At 33.8% G+C, this 21,267-nt stretch overlaps 1 protein-coding gene across 1 annotated transcript in view; it reads left to right on the top strand.

Annotated features, from left to right (window-relative positions):
- LOC141403818 (uncharacterized) overlaps window positions 1-21,267 on the top strand; it is a 241,152-nt gene that overhangs the window by 25,882 nt on the left and 194,003 nt on the right. The window lies entirely within an intron of this gene.

Here is a 21,267-nt window from a genome sequence, read left to right as displayed (position 1 = left end):
GACATAACTAATATTTGTCAAATAAAATTAAAAAAATCATTTATGCTCTGTTCCAGAACATTTTTCTACTATTTTTTACTACGATAACATCTTTCCCTTTATGTTATCCTAAAAAAATAGTAAAAATTAGTAGATTCTTGCAGTACTGGAACAGACCATTAATCACCGTATAAGTATATGGTCTAAAAGGTGTTTAGTCAATATATTACTACCTAACAAAGTTGGTACATTTATCGAGAAATATTGAAAAAATGTATATGTACCTTTTTGGACGATTTGTACGAGAATAATTTAGTTTTAATTATTTACTATGTATCTAACTAGTACTAACTACTAGCAGAAATGTCAAAATCAACAGAGCAACCAATCGGATACCAATAAACATGCTGCTAAAATCTACTCGGCTAAATTTGTTTAAAGAGAACTGCCAGTTTTGCTACTTCTTGGAGTAGGGGATTAGGTTTCAAGCACAAATTAAAAAAAAAAATATTGATTGATTGTACTATTTAGGAGCGCATTTTATAATAACTCTATAATGGTGGCAATAATTCGTAAAAAATTACATGAATTTTAAAAGACCCTTTCTGAAAGAAAATAATCTTTTATAGACCCTTTTTGAACTCTCAACTCTCGTTATAATCGTTATCTAAAAATATTCAGTAAAAATTTATATGAATTTGCAAAATTTTTCATACTGATCTAATATTTATCTATTTTTGAAAAGTTGAAACCTTTCGAACATCCTAATTTAAAGAAATATATGTATATAACCAAATTTTTTATTGTTATATTTTTGTGTTTTATTTGTATATTTATTTATAACTAATAGTGGAGTTTAATTTAAAATATCCTTATTATTATGTAGTTTAATTGATGTAACCATGTTATTGATTGTAGTATCCTAGTATACTATGGATTGGTTTTGAAATGTATTAGTAAATTATAATAATATAAATCTATGCTTTCCTTCTCCGGATACTGGAGGCTCCCGGTTAATCTATTCACGGATAACCGCCATTCGGCTGTATTTCACATTTACGTTTAGTTTGAGCTGCTGGTTGCATCCGTTAAGAATGCCTATTAAGACGTTTTTGTTTGGTAAAACGAAGAATGTTTATTTTTTATATGTGCCCGGAGGGTACTAGATTCCGTATAACAACTACCGCATATTTCACATTTATGTTTAGTAGCTACTGGATGCATGTGGTAAGAATGCATATCAAGACCTATTTGTGTGGCAAATTTTTGATAACAAATTTCACAGATATACTCTATAGACGACGGATGTTTATTTCTTATATGTGTCCGCAGAGAAACTGATTCCACAAAACAACTACCGCATATTTCACATTTATGTATGGTAACTACTGGATGCTTATTGAAATAATGCATATCAAGATCTGTTTGCGTGGTAAATCTTTGATTACAAAGTTCGCAGAAATACTCTGAATGTTTATTTCTTATATGTGTCCGGAGATATACAGGTCCCTTATAACATCTACCACATATTTCACATTTGTATTTAGTAGGTATTTGAACTACTGGATGAGTCCGGTGCACATCAATTGTTTCTAATTTGGCTAAGGATATCGGTAGAGTCACTGTACCAGTTAGATTTTGTTGTTGTGAGACATGTTGTACCTTATCATCATCAGATTTCCATGTGAGTAATGACGGAGAATGGGAACTGGGTAAATCTTCTGGTAAAAATTCTTCCATTTCATCCATGACCTCTTTTTTGATTATATCAGTTGTGGATTCATCGACATTCTCCGGTAAAAATTCTTCCATATTATCCAAGTCCAGTTCATCTTCTTTAATATCATCTACCATATTTGTAGAATAGTCAAGTTTTTTTGTATTGTAGCTTAGTGTATTTGCATCATTGTTTGAATTTTCCTGTTTATAATCATTGGCAAAGGGTTCAGTTTTTATACAAAAACTTTTCGACATCTTTACTTTGAATATTTTATTGTTCACGAAAACTATTTTACTACAATGAAGGTATGTATTTAGGGCTAGCTGTAAAACAAAAACATTTGTATATAAATATTTAAAAGGGTTAAAAGGGATATAAAAGAGGATAAAAGAGTTGTAATTCAAATGCCTGTGATCCGTAGTATTAAGAAAAGCTGTGATATTTACATTGATTTTTTGATTATTTTTGCAATTATTTATTATTTTGTTTGTTGTGTAAAGAAACCTTCAAATTTAGAAAATTAAATGAAAAACTTGACGAAAGATGAAATATTTAATAAAATATTATCCTTGAAGAAGCTGGAAAATACCAGCGAAACATGGGATAAGAAAATGAAATAAATAATCTTTATTTTCACTGAAACTGACCTTTTAGCCTGAGAAGACAAAGTTTCAAAAATTTAAATAATGAGTTAAATAAGGTCCAAATAAAGCTATTTACGATAAAAAAATTAGTAAACGAGGTTATTTTTTTTTTTTTGTACATGTCTTCATATTTTGTATTATATTCAATGAATTCTCTCATAGACCTATGTACATACATATATGCAATATCTGTCCCCCTATTCTGTAATTTTTTTACAACTTTACTCATTGTTTATTTTACAACAATTTCATTTGTTTGTTTTGTAGTTGTTACCATAGACTAATGAAAACATAGACGAAGGAATACTCAATTTTGCGCCGTCAAGCTACTAAAACCATAGACTAATAAATTCATAGACATTTATTTGCTCTCAGCATTTATCTTCGAAATTTTCGAAAATTGGTAGATGGCGTTAGTAGGTCTTAGTAGTTTTATTTAAAGTTACTATAGATTTTAAACTATTTATTCTGATAAAAGACAAAATATGGATAATCTTTGGCCAGATCTACATCCCCATGTAAACAAATTCAACAAAATATTGTAATTTACCCCAAAACATTGTGTGAAAAGATCAGGCACTGTGCATACCGGCGACACCTACAAAAAAGAAGCACACTACAACTCTCTTTGTCTATGGATTTATTAGTCTATGCTAAAACACGAAAACTCAAAAAAGTTCGAAGACGATTTTTGCGGAAAATGGCAATATTTTCATGGATATTTTTGTCTGAGGATATTGTTCCCATCAAAAACTAACCCCATGCAGCCTTTTGCCAGAACAAAATATTTATTAACTTGTATTTTTTGGCATTTTATTTTGAGTACCTCTGTAAGCATACTCAATTCGAACATACTCGGTGAGAGCATTCCTTCGTCTATCTTTTTATTAGTCTATGGTTGTTACAAAAACAAAAGAAATTTTAACAACTTTTCAATCGATAAAATTTACAGAATATGCCTACTGATGTCTAGTATTGTTGTTAGTCATTACCAGAGCTCCGATTTACTCGCGAGTGAAAATTTGGGGGGAGGTGGTAATTTTTTTTTTTGGTGCAATTTTTTGATGGTTGTGGGACAAGTTCGAAAAGAGTTTCACTCGCGAGTGAAATTCGAGTGATTTCGAGCGAGTATTCGGAGCTCTGGTCATTACCGTATATTTTTCCCCAAAATATTTTTATTCAATAATTTCTTCCAATGTGAAACACTGTGAGAGCAAACCAAATGACACTCACTCTCATTGCCATCCACAAACAGTCTGGCAGTATGTGGTGTTTTTGTGTTTTTGACATTTCACAGATAAACACTTCCTTTTTAAGGAGTAAAATACACTATTATAAAAAATACATATGTACATACCTTGAATTTGATGTGACCTGCTGAATATTGTTTTATAACACTTATGTATTGTTAATATAATATACATACATACAGTTTGTCAAGTAATTGTTTTCGAAACAAGAAAACTAATATTTTTCTGTATTAATTTATAAAAAATGACTCATAATTGGGATAAAAATGTCGGGTTTTTTGCAAAAAATTGTTGGTAGACTTATTAAAGACAAGATAGGATGTATAAATAAAAAATTTACCCGCGTAGTCCAACAACAAATAACGAAAACCCATAACTGCATATAATTCAAGCTGTCAAATAAATGTTTTCAAAATTTAATGGAGGTTCCAAAATAACCCATATTTTTGGTAAATTCTTGAAAATCATGACATTTTATGAATGTTATTCTTAAAAGGGGTTAACTACTAACAAGTCTCAACAATATTAGGCATAAAATATGCCTACTAGGAGGGTTACCATATGGACCAAGGGAGTACCAGGTCATATTACATGAAAACAGGGTCCTATAGGTCTTACACCGGGAATATCTGAAAACTAGAGCGTTTTATGAGTTTTTTTTTAATTCACCAGGATGGACTGCCATCAATTACAATAAATATTACCTTCAGAATAATTAGATAAGTGGGGTTGCCAGATCTACTAAAAGGTGACAGGTTATATAAACGGTAAACGAGGCCACCTGGATCCAAAACCAGGGCCTAAAATTTGTTTATTTAACTCAAATTGAATAAAGGGATAAGGGAATTCTCCAACATAAACCAAAATACGACATAAAAGTACAAAAATCGCTTAGAATTGCATATATAAGATATTGTCAGTCTATGCTGTTTTTTAATAGACCTCCGATTTCAATTGTTTATAGCGAGTTCAGAGGAATTCTCCAAGTTTTTTTGCTTCCATGCTAACACTGAAGCATTATTTATCCATCAACATAATTTTCCCCCTAAAAATGTACTACAGTAGTACTGCATAGTACGCGAAATGTGTCCAATATGTCGAAGTATGCATTTCTGAAAATTGTCGAAACCTTTACCCCATACATTTCTAAGCAATATTGGTCTCCAACTGCGATATTTCTGATTGTTTAGTGAAATGTCATTATCTTTTAATTAATTTTAAGTAAAAAAATAAACTTCGGTGCCCTGTTCCGGGGCCCAGGTGGCCTCGTTCACTGTTTACATAAACTGGTACCTTTTTAGTCGATCTGGCAACCCTTTTGATCTAATTATCCTGTAGGTAATATTTATTGTATTTGATTTATTGTCTTAGTTTTCAGATATTCCCGGTTTAAGACCTATAGGACCCTGTTTACATGTAATATGACCTGGTACTCCCTTGGTCCATATGGTAACCCTCCTAGTAGGCATATTTTATGCCTAGTATTGTTGAGACTTGTTAGTAGTTAACCCCTTTTAAGAATAACATTCATAAAATGTCATGATTTTCAAGAATTTACCAAAAATATGGGTTATTTTGGAACCTCCATTAAATTTTGAAAACATTTATTTGACAGCTTGAATTATATGTAGTTATGGGTTTTCGTTATTTTTTGTTGGACTACGCGGGTGAATTTTTTATTTATACATCCTATCTTGTCTTTAATAAGTCTACCAACTATTTTTTGCAAAAAACCCGACATTTGTATCCCAATTATCAGTCATTTTTCATAAATTAATACAGAAAAATGTTAGTTTTCTTGGTTCGAAAACAATTACTTGACAAACTGTATGTTGCTATAAACTTCAACACAAGATTAAAAGTAAACGCACAGGCACGATGTGGAGAATGGTAGAATGGTGGCGATCAAACTAAGTTCTGATTTTGTTTTAACAAGAGACCCAAGTTGTGTCAGCAAAGTGAGTGAGAGAGAGAGAGGCACCCATTGACTGGTGTGCTCAAGGCACATTGATTAAGGTAACCTCTTATTGTACACTTTAGCTTTGGTCCTATACATTTTAATGGTAAAAGAGAAAACTGTCAAAATTGCTCTCTCGTGAACATTTTTACCAGAAAAGTAAAGGAACGAAAAAAGAAACATAACAATTGAATTTTCTTCTTATATTTTACAGTTTTTAATTTTGTTTTGTCAGCGTTCGCCTTTTTCTTCTGTTTTCGTTCATTTTTTCTTCATTGTGAAATAACGTCAAACAAATGTCGAAAAATCAGTTCTACCATTTTTTACCTGCAGAAATTTGTCTGGCAGCCTGTAGTAGAAGAGAAAGGCATATATGCACTCTCTCCCCTCTCACTCTCTTGAAAATTGCTGCCAGTTTTACCACTTTTTGGGGTTAAGGAACGCTTTGCAGGTTAAGATGGTAAAAATTGTAACCTCAGGTAAGTAAAGGAACACAGCTTTTAAATGTCAGCATTTGTTATCTTTTAGTATGAAGAGTTGTTGTTGTATGTTGTTTACAACAACTTTTTTGACATTTAAGCTTCGTTTCCGTACTTTTTAATAGTAAAACTCGTAAAAGAGAGAACTGCAAAAAATTTGTTCTCACACACAAGTTTTTTGAAATAGTTCGGGAACGGAAAAATGGAAAATACGTCAAAAAAAACTGGAACAAATGTCAAGTCGGCGTATCAGCCAATCAGACGCCGGCAACCATGTTACTATTTTTTTACTCGCCCAAATTTGTCGTGTAAAAAGTTTTTAAAGAGATCGTCATTCAGCGCCATTTTTGTTTAAAGAGAAGTGAACATTTTACAACTTTTTTGTGTACGGGAACGCTTTTTCGAGTAAAATATGTAAAAGTCGTAAAAATTGTAGAAACTTTTTAGTTCTGGAACACAACTTTAATGTTCAATCAGCTGGCGTGGATCGGCTACCTTATTCTATGTGCCTTGGGTGTGCTTAGTCCAGGGTCAGGCACCATACTTTTCTATTGCATACCTTACGGGGTGTCATTGTGTTAGTGCATGCTTTTTCAATTGGTTGAATTGTATGGGTGGAGAGAGCAACGTTCAATGAGCGCCCGTGGGCGCTCTCTCGCCTGACGCTGGCTTACACGCACAAATTACTCGGGAAAGAAATTTGAGTTTTTGGGAAATAGGGGGTAGGAAAGAGCATTGAGGAGCCCTTTTCTCCCCGATCTCTACTAACCCGGCGTTTACAAATGCCAGTATTGGCCAGCCAATAGCAAAAATACAAACCTTTTTCACAAATACATTTATAAATATGTATGTATAGAGAAAATTATGAATGTATTGGTGAAAATGGTTTGTAACTTTGCTATTGGCTTGCCAATACTAGCTTCGTTCCCGTATTTTTTATAGAAAAACTCGTAAAACGGAGAACTGAAAAAAATGTTTTCTCACACAAAAGTTTTCTGAAATAGTTCGGGAACGGAAAAATGGAAAATACGTCAATAAAACAGGAACAAATGTCAAAGTCGGCGTATCAGCCAATCAGACGCCGGCAACCATGTTACTATTTTTACACGCTCAAATTTGTCGAGTAAAACGTTTTTAAAGAGAGCGCCATTCAGCGCCATTTTTGTTCAAAGAAAAGTGAACATTTTACAACTTTTTTGTGTACGGGAACCGGTTTTCGGGTAAAATGTGTAAAAGTCATAAAAATTTTAAAAACTTTTTAGTTCTGGAACAAAGCTACTGTCTGTGTGTAAACGCCGAGTAAAAACTCAATTTACTTTCCCCAGTAATTTGTGCGTGTAAACTCCGATTCAGGCAAACAATAACCAAAAATTGAGCAAACAATAGGTCTGTCTGGTTACTTTCCCAGCAAGAACTTTCTAAGAGAGTAAGGAGTTTTTATTCTTTTTTGCAAGGAAATTGTAAAAAGTAAACAGACACCATCCCAACAAAAAACAGCAAGCAATAAGCTGACTTGCCAAAATAGAACAATTTAATTAACCAAAGGAGGCCAAAATGTTGTATTTTATCAAAAATAGAATGACACAAAAATGGATTTTTTCCACCTTGCAACTTTGTTCTACAAAAAAATTGTTACAAATTTAGTGTAACCAGGCAGACCTATTGTTGTTATTAGTTGTGTTCCTTTACTTACCTGAGGTTACCATTTTTACCATTTTTAACCTACAAAGCGTTCCTTAACCCCAAAAAGTGGTAAAACCATAGACTAATAAATTCATAGACAAAGAGAGTTGTAGTGTGCTTCTTTTTTGTAGGTGTCGCCGGTATGCAAAATGCCTGATCACACAATGTTTTGGGGTAAATTACAATATTTTGTTGAATTTGTTTATATGAGGATGCAGATCTGGCCAAAGATTATCCATATTTTGCTTTTTATCAGAATAAATAGTCTAAAATCTATAGTAACTTTAAATAAAACTACTATCACCTACTAACGCCATCTACCAATTTTCGAAAAATTCGAAGATAAATGCTGAGAGCAAATAAATGTCTATGAATTTATTAGTCTATGGTAAAACTGGAAGCAATTTTTAAGAGAGTGAATTTACCAGAAGAATTTCTTCAGGTAAAAAATGGCAGAACTGTTTTTACGATATTTTTTGACGATTATTTGACAATGAAGAAAAAAGGAACAAAAAACAGAAGAGAAAAAATGAACGCTGACAAAACAAAATTAGAAACTGTGAAATAATGTTTCTCTTTGACATTGCTACCAGATCTACCATTTTTTCGTTCCTTTACTTTTCTGGTAAAAATGTTCATGAGAGAGCAATTTTGAGCAATTTTGACAGTTTTCTCTTTTACCATTTTTAACATTAACAAGTAAAAAAGTGTTAAGTTCGGCCGGGCCGAACTTTTCATACCCTCCACCATAAAATATTCTGAACTAAAATGGAATAATTAGTTTTCATTCCTGTCCCCAACTTTAAGTGGGTACGTTAAAATGTCAGATAATGTACATAAAATGCTTCATTCGGGATGCCCTTTTTATGGTGCCTTTATCTAACTATGTATGTTGACAATTTTTGGTGGGCGAGAAATTGGGAGGTACCGTAATATAGGGGTTATAATAAAACATGGACCTATGTTGACAGTTTTTGATGGAAACCTTTAATGTCAAATAACTCCTAATTCGGTTAAAAATTGTAGCTAGAATCCTCAAAATACCGAAAATCGGCACATAACGTGGGAACTTCAAATGTCATTAACAGCTAGTTCGGAGGTATGTGGGCTATACGAAAATATGAACTTAAATGAACAATTTTTGTTGGCTTTTAAATTTCAAATTACAGAAAGTTCGTCCAAAAATAAAACTAAGGTACGGAAAATCGGGAGGTTTGTTTTGGGGCTATACCAAAACATGGACCTACGTGGTTAAACATTTTAAGTAAAATCCTCAAAGTACCGAAAATCGGGAAGTATCGTTATATTGGGGCTATGTTGAAAATTGTTGATGCAGATGTGTGGTGACCACTACAACCTTCAAATGTCAAATTACAGTTAGTTCGGTTAAAAATTGTAGCTAAAATTTACAAATTACTGAAAATTGGGAGGTACCATTATATGGGAGCTATATCCGAACATGGACCTATGTTGAAAATTTTTTATGGAGAGGTGTTGTGACCACTAAGAACATGAGGTACCGTTATATGGGGCTATACCAAACCATGTACCTATGTTCATAATTTTTTCGAATATAAGTTTTTTGGTCACTAAGATCCCTAAATATCAAATTATAGCTAATTCGGTCTAGACTTAAATCGTCAAAATACCTGAAATCGGGCGGTAACGTTATATGGGGGCTATTCCAAAACATTGATCTACGTCCACTAGTTTTGTTATATAAGTTTATTGACACTTAAGAACCCTAAATGTCAATTTATAGCTAAATCGGTCTGAAAATGTAGCTAAAAACGTCAAAATACCGTAAATCGGTTGGTACCGTTATATGGGGGCTATACCAAAACGTGGACCTATGTCCACAAGTTTTGTTATATAAATTTAGTGACGCTTAAGAGCCCTAAATGTCAAATTATAGCAAAATCGGTCTGAAAATGTAGCTAAAAACGTCAAAATACCGTAAATCGGTTGGTACCGTTATATGGGGGCTATACCAAAACGTGGACCTATGTCCACAACTTTTATTATATAAGTTTATTGACACTTAAGAACCCTAAATGTCACATTATAGATAAATCGGTCTGAAAATGTAGCTAAAAACGTCAAAATACCGTAAATCGGTTGGTACCGTTATATGGGGGCTATACCAAAACGTGGACCTATGTCCACAAGTTTTGTTATATAAATTTAGTGACGCTTAAGAGCCCTAAATGTCAAATTATAGCAAAATCGGTCTGAAAATGTAGCTAAAAACGTCAAAATACCGTAAATCGGTTGGTACCGTTATATGGGGGCTATACCAAAATGTGGACCTATGTCCACAAGTTTTGTTATATAAATTTAGTGACGCTTAAGAGCCCTAAATGTCAAATTATAGCAAAATCGGTCTGAAAATGTAGCTAAAAACGTCAAAATACCGTAAATCGGTTGGTACCGTTATATGGGGGCTATACCAAAATGTGGACCTATGTCCACAACTTTTGTTATATAAGTTTATTGACACTTAAGAACCCTAAATGGCAAATTATAGCTAAATCGGTCTGAAAATGTAGCTAAAAACGTCAAAATACCGTAAATCGGTTGGTACCGTTATATGGGGGCTATACCAAAACGTGGACCTATGTCCACAACTTTTGTTATATAAGTTTATTGACACTTAAGAACCCTAAATGTCAAATTATAGCTACATCGGTCTGAAAATGTAGCTAAAAACGTCAAAATACCGTAAATCGGGGGGTACCGTTATATGAGGGCTATACCAAAACGTGGACCGATATAGCCCATCATCGAACTTGACCTGCCTGCAAACAAAAGACGTATTTTCCCAAAATTTCAGCGTTCTATCTCCATTTTTGTGGATGCTAGAGTGATTACCACAGACGGACGGACGGTAAAAAAGTGGTAAAAAACCCCTAAGACACCGTGTAAGGTCGTTGGAGCGCAAGATAACTCTAGAACGGATCTGCCGATTCGGTCCAAAATTTGGTCCAAACATAATCTAAGTTTGAAGATAAGCCATATCGGTCCACTCCCTCATGTACCTCCCCCACAAAAGTTCAAAAATGTTAGGAAAATTTGTTCATACGGTAACTCTTGAAAGGAGTGGCCGTATTGGTCCATATTTTACACATCCTAATATATCTACTATTATATGGACTATATTTGTCCAATCCATCCGGTACCTCCCGCATAAAATTTCGGATACGTTCACTTTAAGATCTGGGGCTGGATTCTTGTTCTATGAAAATTTGAAATGAAAAATATTTCCTTTATATTTGTTTTCATTTGACAGTCTTCTCCTTTATAAAAGTTTTCATTTCACATTTTCATAGAAACAGAATGGAGCCCCTGCTATCGAATCACTTTTGTTGAAGCAACTTGCATTCGCTACCTCAATTACGATGGTAAACGTTTTTCAGGGACAAGTCCATACTTCTTGAGTAAACATCCCGAAATGTGTAAATCCCCCATATGACATCATATGTAGTGGCTGAAGATCCACTTCCATAACGGTCAGTAGATCCATTCCTTTTAGTATCTCCGCCGCAAAACTTTTGATCCCTAATCCTAATGAAAATTTTTGTCGGTTCAAATTCCCAAAATTTATAAAAACCCCTAAATACATACGTTTTTTGGAAAAAAATTGTTTCAATATATACAGGCTGAGGGTATATCTCTGTCGGCAAAGCCGACTGATACTTTTTTACTTCTTAATACAAAGTTAAGTTAATATTAGGTGTGTCTTTTTACGTGATAATTTGTAATAATTATTACGAAATGTTATTAAATGCGGTCTTTTTACACAAAAGTTCAGTAAAAGAGAGCCAAGTGAGAGAACAATTTTGACAGTTGTTTGCTGAGACATTGCTAAAAGTTGCTGAAAGAATTTTTTCCAGCAACATTTAGCAAGTTCGATCAGCTGTTTTTCAATCATCTGCTAATGGTCAGCTGTAGAGTTGGGTAATCTAGTTCCTAGTTCCTTGTACTAGTTCCAAAGCGTATGAGTAACATGATGAAATGTAACGTGTGATAGTAAGTATACGCAGTTTGTTCAAAGAAAAAAGGTGGGCCATTGGAACTGCGAAGTGAACGAGATACTTCCATATAGTTCCTTTGGCGCAACTCTAGTCAGCTGGGCTACGTTTATTTTATTTTTGTTGAAAAATACTATAAATATTACGATTCAGCTATATTTATTGATTATTTTATTAATATATTAATTACGTTTTATTTATTTTGGTTAAAATTGAAGAACTTTATCATTGCTTTGGAGTTAGTTTTTCTTTCATGCATTGGCGCCAAAGTTTTTGTTTTGATTATCAACTGTTATCTTGCTAAAGTTTACTAAATGCATCTATATATTAATAAAAGAGTAAAGTGATTGACTCACTGACTGACTGATTGATTCATCAACGCCCAGACGAAACGGCTGAAGCTAGAATCCTGAAATTTTGGGTGTGGATCACTCTTGGTCCGAAGGGGTCAGATAAGGCTTGGTTTTTGGAAATTCGAACTGGAAGGGTACTAAAAGTACTAAAAGGTACTAAATATGGTACCGTTTGTATTTGGCGAACCGGTAAAGCTAGAACTTTGAAATTTGGAATGAAGGTTACTGATGGAGTGTAGGAAAGATGTGCTAAAGGGTTTTTCGAAACTCGAACTATAAGTGTACGAAAAGTACTAAAGTGTACTAAATTTGGTACCAATTCGTATTTTGTGAACGGATAAAGGTTAAAGGTTGAAATTTGGTGTGAGAGTCAAGGTTAAAAGGTACGGCTGACATAAGGAGGTGGTTTAGGAAAAGTGTACACATGTGTACGAAAAGTACTAAATGGTACTAAATTTGGTACAATTATGATTTGGGCGAACGGATAGAGCTGGAATCCTGAAATTTTAAATTAAGGCTTCTGTTGGAGAGTAGAATGGACGTAGTTTTGAAAATTCGTACTTATGGGTACGAAAAGTACTAAATGGTACTAAATTTGGTACAATTTGGATTTAGGTTGAACGGATAGAGCTGGCATCCTGATATTTTGAATTAAGGCTACAGTTGGAGGCGGGTGCCACCGTGGTGCAATGGTATGCACGCCCGCCTTGCACGCAGAAGGTCGGGGGTTCGATTCCCCGGCCAAGCAACATCAAACATTTTTCAACGGTGGCGAAATACCCCTCAGTAATGTTGGCGACATTTCCTGAGTATTTCAGCCTTGTAAAACTTCTCTACAAGTGGTGTCTTTAGACACGCCGTTCGGACTCGGCGATAAACAGTAGGTCCCATATCATTGAGCTAAATATGAATCGGGGTGCACTCATTGATATGAGAGAAGTCTCCCTTGTCCCGTATGGGATGTTGTGGAACAATGTTTTTGTTTTTCTACAGTTGGAGGGTAAAATTGTAGTAGTTTTGAAAATTCGTACTTATGGGTACGAAAAGTACTAAATGGTACTAAATTTGGTACAATTACGATTTGGACGAACGGATAGAGCTTGAACCCTGAAATTTGAATTAAGGCTGCTGTTAGAGAATAGAATGAAAGTAGTTTTAAAAATTCGTACTTATGGGTACGACAAGTACTAAATGGTACTAAATTTGGTACAATTACGATTTGGGTGAACGGATGGAGTTGGAATCCTGAAATTTTGAACTAAGGCTACTGTTGGAGAGTAGAAAGGAATTAGTTTTGAAAATTCGTACTTATGGGTACGAAAAGTACTAAATGGTACTAAATATGGTACAATTACGATTTGGGCGAATGGATAGAGCTGGAATCCTGAAATTTTGAACTAAGGCTACTGTTGGAGAGTAAAATGGAGGTAGTTTTGAAATTCGTACTTATGGGTACGAAAAGTACTAAATGGTACTAAATTTGGTACAATTATCATTTGGGCGAACGGATAGAGCTGGAATCCTGAAATTTGGAATGAGGGTCACTGGTGAAGAGTAAGAAAGATGTAACAAAGGGTTTTTGGAAATTCTAACTGTAAATGTACGAAAAGTACTAAATGGTACTAAATTTAGTACGATTTGGTTGAGCGAATAGAGCTGGAATCCTGACATTTGGAATGAGGGACACTGGTGACGAGTAGGAAAAATGTAACAAAGTGTTTTTGGAAATTCGAACTGCAAATGTACGAAAAGTACTAAATGGTACTAATTTTAGTACAATTTGGTTTTGGGTGAACGGATAGAGCTGGAATCCTGAAATTTAGACTGAGGGACACTGGTGAAAAGTAGGAAAGATCTACCAAATTGTTTTTGGAAATTCGAACTATAAATGTACGAAAAGTACTAAATGATACTAAATTTAGTACAATTTGGATTTGGGTGAACGAATAGAGCTGGAATCCTGAAATTTGGAATGGGGGTCACTGGTGAAGAGTAGGAAAGATCTACCAAATTGTTGTTAGAAATTCGAACTATAAATGTACGAAAAGTACTAAATTATACTAAATTTAGTACAATTTGCATTTGGGTGAACGGATAGTGGTGGAGTCTTATAATTTGGAATGAAAGTCAGTGATGAAGAGTAAGAAGGACGTACAGAAGGGTTTTTGAAAATTCGAGCTATAAATGTACGAAAAGTACTAAATGGTACTAAATTTAGTACAATTTGGATTTGGGTGAACGAATAGAGCTGGAATCATGAAATTTGGAATGAGGGTCACTGGAGAAGAGTAGGAAAGATGTTACAAGGGTTTTTTGGAAATTCGAACTGTAAATGTACGAAAAGTACTAAATTTAGTACAATTTGGATTTGGGTGAACGAATAGAGCTGAAATCCTGAAATTTGGAATGAGGGTCACAGGATAAGGGTAGGAAAGATGTAACAAAGGTTTTTGGAAATTCGAACAGTAAATGTACGAAAAGTACTAAATGGTACTAAATTTAGTACAATTTGGATTTGGGTGAACGAATAGAGATAGAATCCTGAAATTTGGAATGAGGGTCACTGGTGACGGGTAGGAAAAATGTAACAAAGGGTTTTTGGAAATGTACGAAAAGTACTGAATGGTACTAAGTTTAGTACAATTTGGATTTGGGTGAACGGATAGAGTTGGACTCCTGAAATTTAGAATGAGGGTCACTGGTGAAGAGTGGGGAAGATCAACCAAATGGTTTTTAGAAATTCGAACTATAAATGTACGAAAAGTACTAAATGGTACTAACTTTAGTAAAATTTGGATTTGGGTGAACGGATCCTAAAGTTTGGAATGGGGGTTACTGATGGAGGATAAGAAAGATGTAGCGAAGGGTTTTGGACATTCTAACTATAAATGTATAATTTTGATTTGGTTGAACGGATAGAGCTGGATTTCCTGAGGTTTGGAATTAAGATGACTGTTGTAGTGTAGATTTGAGATATTAAGGTAGTTTTGGAAAATCGTAGGTATGTGAACTTAATTTAGTCCAATTCGTATTATGGTGAATGGATGGATCTAAAATTCTGAAGTTTGCAATTGAGATTAATTTTGGAGGTTAGGATTGGGATATGGAGATAGTTGTGGAAATTCGCACTTTGGTATACGAAATGTACTAATTGGTGCTAATATTGGTACAATTTGGATTTGGGCGAACGTATAGAGCAGGATTCCTGAAAATTCGAGTACGGTTGGAGTGCACAATGGCCCCAAATCCAAATTTTCTGGCCAAAACTATTTCAACGTCCATTTTGTATTGAAATTAATTATTATTTATAATAAATGTGTACAAACAGCAATTCTTAAGTATTATCGACCAAAAACTGCCAAAAATTTGTTGAACAGGGTGGTCCCGTTGTGTGGGGTCTAAACCAAAACATTGACCTATGTTAATAATTTTTGGTACGAAGGATTCATACCTTCCAAGAGGTCAAAATACCAAATTTCAGCCGAGTCGTGTCCCTAAGTGTCCCTAAAATCCACAAAATATCTAAAATCGGAAGGTACTTTTATGTGGGGGCTACGACAAAAAATGGACCTATTTTCAAAAAAATTATACATATTTGTAAAAAATAATTTTCAATATATATAAGCATTGATTTTATTACGCTAATTTTACAAATTTCTTCGTTGTTTTTGTAAATATTATGAAAGTACTCATTAACAGCTTCCCGATTCATAATAACTTTGGCCTCACTTCTGTTTATTTATGCAGCGACGCAATACAACAAAAATTGTATATTTTACAGCACAAAGTCTGTTTAATTTTTACAGAAAAAAGTGTCAACTTTGGTACTGCGACAATCAACGAATCCTAACGTTATTTACAAAAACTAATTATTTTCAGATGGCTTGATGTGTTTTTTATTATTCCGAGCAAAAAAAAAATTAAAATTTCGAAACTTCAAAAATAGGGTTTTGGCCAAAAATTTCCTGATTAAAACCTATGTGGAGTGGAGGAATGAGACATGGAGGTAGTTTTTGAAATTCGTACTTATGGTCACGAAATATACCAAATAATAATTTTGAATTTGAGTGGAATCCTGTTTTTGGAATTAAGATTACTGGTGAAGTGAAGGATTGAGGTAGTTTTAGAAAATCGTACTATTGGGTGTAAGGACAGTGCTGGAATCTGTATTTTGTGGATTTAGTGTGCAATGTTGATCTCACTGTTAATTTTCAGTGTTCGCCATTTCCATATTATAAATTGTTTATTTGTTTTTCATATCCTTTCCGCATACGAAGTAGCGGGCACTTTGCTAGTAGACTAATAAATTCATAGACAAAGAGAATTGTAGTGTGCTTCTTTTTTGTGTGTCGCCGGTATGCAAAGTGCCTGATCTTTTCACACAATTGCACAATGTTTTGGGGCAAATTACAATATTTTTTTGGATTTGTTTATCTGGCTAAAGATTATACATATTTTGTCTTTTATCAGAATAAATAGTTTAAAATCTATAGTAACTTCAAATAAAACTACTAACGCCACCTACCAATTTTCGAAAATTTCGAAGATAAATGCTGAGAGCAAATAAATGTCTATGAATTTATTAGTCTATGGGCCATTATTACATGTCTTCTTTTACTATTGAATGGATTTGAAAACGCAAAATAAACTAATTTGGAAACATAAAAAATATAATTTTCACATTAAAAGTTAATGCCACGAATGTCCTCCTTAAAATGTAATAATCACTTTTAACTTTTAGTTAACCGGAACGCTATAAATCTGTTCGGAAAATCCAAACTATAACAAAAGAAGACTTATAATAATGGGGGTGTGTATTTGAAGACTATCAATTTACAACGATTGGTATGTTCCTTTACTTTTAAAAATGGTAACAGTGGCAAAACTGCTCTCATATAATTGGTATCCTTTTTTATAGTAAAGGAACGCTTTAAGGGTTAAAAATGGTAAGAAATTATATCCTCAGGTAGGTAAAGGAACAGAGCAGTTATAAAAGCTTTTGTACCTATGCAATATTAAAAATATTGAATACCCATTTAACTCGTATTTGTTAATACTTCAACCGTAATTCCTTAGAATTTATAAAAATAAAATTCAATTGGAATATTACATATCACAATAAATGAAAACTTAAGCGCTTGCATAATTTTTATTAAAATTGTTTATTTAATGTGTACATTTGAGTGACTTTTATACATCCCAAGTTCAATCATAGATACGATTCATTAGTCTATGGACAAAGAAATACTCATGTTATGTGCTGTCAACCGACTCAAACAGAACAAGTAAAGAAGCATTAAGTTCGGCCGGGCCGAACTTTTCATACCCTCCACCATAAAATATTCATTCCTGTCCCCAACTTTAAGTGAGTACGTTAAAATGTCAGATAATGTACATAAAATGCTTCATTCGGGAGGACCTTTTTTATGGTGCCTTTATCTAACTGTTGACAATTTTTGGTGGGCTAGAAATTGGGAGGTACTGTTATATAGGGGTTATAATAAAACATGGGCCTATGTTGACAGTTTTTGATGGGAGCCTTTAATGTCAAATAACTCCTAATTCGGTTAAAAATCCTCAAAATATCGAAAATCGGTACATAACGTGGGAACTTCATATGTCATTAACAGCTAGTTCGGAGGTATCTGGGCTATACGAAAATATGAACTTAAATGAACAATTTTTGTTGCAGAATTTTTGTTGACTTTTAAATTTCAAATTACAGAAAGTTCGTCCAAAAAATAAAGCTAAGGTACGGAAAATCGGGAGGTTTGTTTTGGGGCTATACAAAAACATGAACCTATGTTCGGTTAAACATTTTAAGTAAAATCCTCAAAGTACCGCAAATCGGGAAGTATCGTTATATTGGGGCTATGTTGAAAATTGTTGATGCAGATGTGTGGTGACCACTACAACCTTTTAATGTCAAATTACAGTTAGTTCTGTTAAAAATTGTAGCTAAAATTGACAAATTACTGAAAATTGGGAGGTACCGTTATATGGGAGCTATATCCGAACATGGACCTATGTTGACAATTTTTGATGGAGAGGTGTTGTGACCACTAAGAACTTCAAATGTCAAATTACTGCTACTTCGGTTTAATATTGTAGCTAAAATCATCAAATTACTGAAAATCGGGAGGTACCGTTATATGGGGGCTTTCTTGACAATTTTTGGTGGAGAGGTGTGGTGACCACTAAGAATTTCAAATGTCAAATTACAGATAATTCGGTTAAAACTTATTGGTAAAATTCTCAAAATACCTGAAATCGGGCGGTAACTTTATATGGGGGCTATTTCAAAACATGGACCTATGTCCACTAGTTATATAAGTTTATTGACTTTTAAGAACCCTAAATGTCAATTGATAGCTAAATCGGTCTGAAAATGTAGCTAAAAACGTCAAAATACCGTAAATCGGGGGGTACCGTTATATGGGGGCTATACCAAAACGTGGACCTATGTCCACAAGTTTTGTCACATAAGTTCATTGACATTTACGAACTTCAAATGACAAATTATAGCTTCATCGGTCTGAAAATGCAGCTAAAAACGTCAAAATACCATAAATCGGTTGGTACCGTTATATGGGGGCTATACCAAAACGTGGACCTATGTCCACAACTTTTGTTATATAAGTTTATTGACACTTAAGAACCCTAAATGTCAAATTATAGCTAAATCGGTCAGAAAAAGTAGTTAAAAACTACAAAATACCGTAAATCGGGGGGTACCGTTATATGGGGGCTATACCAAAACGTGGACCTATGTCCACAACTTTTGTTATATAAGTTTATTGACACTTAAGAACCCTAATTGTCAAATTATAGCTATATCGGTCTGAAAATGTAGCTAAAAACGTCAAAATACCGTAAATCGGGGGTACCGTTATATGGGGGCTATACCAAAACGTGGACCGATATAGCCCATCATCGAACTTGACCTGCCTGCAAACAAAAGACGTATTTTCCCAAAATTTCAGCGTTCTATCTCCATTTTTGTGGATGCTAGAGTGATTACCACAGACGGACGGACGGACGGACGTGCTTAGATCGACTCAGAATTTTACCCTGATCAAGAATATATATACTTTATAGGGTCGCAAATGAGTATTTCAATGCGTTACAAACGGAAAAACAAACTTAATATACCCTCCATACTATGGTGGAGGGTATAAAAAGTAAAGGAACAAAGCTATTGAGCATGGTACAAATACACAGGTAGCCGCATCGGTAAATGTTGGTAACATAAGGTGTCAAAATTTGACATTAATTCAATGCACTTGACACATTATGTTACCATCAGCTGGCATGATAATGCTACCTGTATTATTGTACCATGCTATTGAGTATGATACAATTACCAAGGTAGATGTGTCAGCCAGCTGATCGAAATTGAATTGTCAATATAAGTTGTTGTCAATTGAATTCTCCTCCATAATCGATTTTCAAAACTGAAGTCTATTATTGCTCTGTTCCAGAACCTGCAAGAAGCTAATATTTTTTACTACGATGACATTTTTTCCTTTATGTTATCGAAATAAATAGTAAAAATTTGTAGATTCTTGCTGTACTGGAACAGACCATATGTTGCAAAACAATTGGCTGAGTTTTTTTACCTGCATCTCATAGGATCACCGGATTTCTGGAAAATACCTTACTACCTATCAATTGCCCTGTTGCCGTGCTTTTTCAAATATAAAGCTAGCAAAAGAGCAAACTGTCAAATTTTTTTTACCATATAAATTTATTTAGAATGTATCGGAACGAAAAATGGGACTGTTCCGCTAAATTACGAATTATCGAAATTCAATTGGAATACTACTTATATTACAATAAATGAAAAATAAAACTTTTGCATAATTTGTATGAACATTTTCATTTAATGCGTACATTTGAGTGGCTTTTTATAAAACACAAGGTTAATCTTTTCATTTTATTCTGGACTTTTTATTATGATCTTTATACCTATGAATATATGTATACTATAGCACATAGACTAACAAAAGAATAGACTGAGAAATCCTCTCACCTAAATTCTCTCACTCAATGAGAATTGAGTCAGATTACAGGATACTCAATTTTTAAAATGGCAATAACTATGAATTTTTAAACTATTTATGATGGTAAAAGACAATATGTGGGTAATATTGGCCGGATCTACATCCTCAAATAAAAAAATCTACAAAATCTTGCAATTTACCTAAAAACAAAATGCAATTGAGTGAACACACAGCATATTGGTTGTAAGAGCGACACCTACAACAAACATGCACACTACAACTTTCTCTGTCTATACGATTCATTAGTCTATGCTATAGCATAGACTAATGAAAACATAGACGAAGGAATACTCAATTTTGCCGCTATCAAGTTACTCAAACCCGAACACTCAAAAAGGCTCGAAGACGTTTTTTGCGGAAAATGGCAATATTTTCATAGATATTTTTGTCTGAAGATATTGTTCCCATCAAAAACTAACCCCATGTATCCTTTTGCCAAAACAAAATATTTATTAACTTGTATTTTTTGGCATTTTATTTTGAGTACCGCTTTAAGCATACTCAATTCGAACATACTCGGTGAGAGCATTCCTTCGTCTATCTTTTTATTAGTCTATGGACTAATAAACATAGACTAATAAAAAGATAGACGAAGGAATGCTCTCACCGAGTATGTTCGAATTGAGTATGCTTACAGAGGTACTCAAAATAAAATGCCAAAAAATACAAGTTAATAAATATTTTGTTTTGGCAAAAGGCTACATGGGGTTAGTTTTTGATGGGAACAATATCCTCAGACAAAAATATCCATGAAAATATTGCAATTTTCCCCAAAAAACGTCTTCGAACTTTTTTGAGTTTTCTTGTTTGAGTAGGTTTACGGCTCAAAATTGAGTATTCCTTCGTCTATCTTTTTATTAATTCTTCTACTCAAACACGAAAACTCAAAAAAGTTCGAAGACGATTTTTGCGGAAAATGGCAATTTTTTCATGGATATTTTTGTCTGAGGATATTGTTCCCATCAAAAACTAACCCCATGTAGCCTTTTGCCAAAACAAAATATTTATTAACTTGTATATTTTGGCATTTTATTTTGAGTACCTCTGTAAGCATACTCAATTCGAACATACTCGGTGAGAGCATTCCGACGTCTATCTTTTTATTAGT

The sequence above is a fragment of the Musca autumnalis genome, unplaced genomic scaffold (genome assembly GCF_047663935.1).
Source record: "Musca autumnalis isolate F117 unplaced genomic scaffold, ASM4766393v1 scaffold_4, whole genome shotgun sequence".
NCBI classification, from domain to species: Eukaryota; Metazoa; Arthropoda; class Insecta; order Diptera; family Muscidae; genus Musca; species Musca autumnalis.
This window is presented reverse-complemented; position numbering and strand designations above follow the sequence as displayed.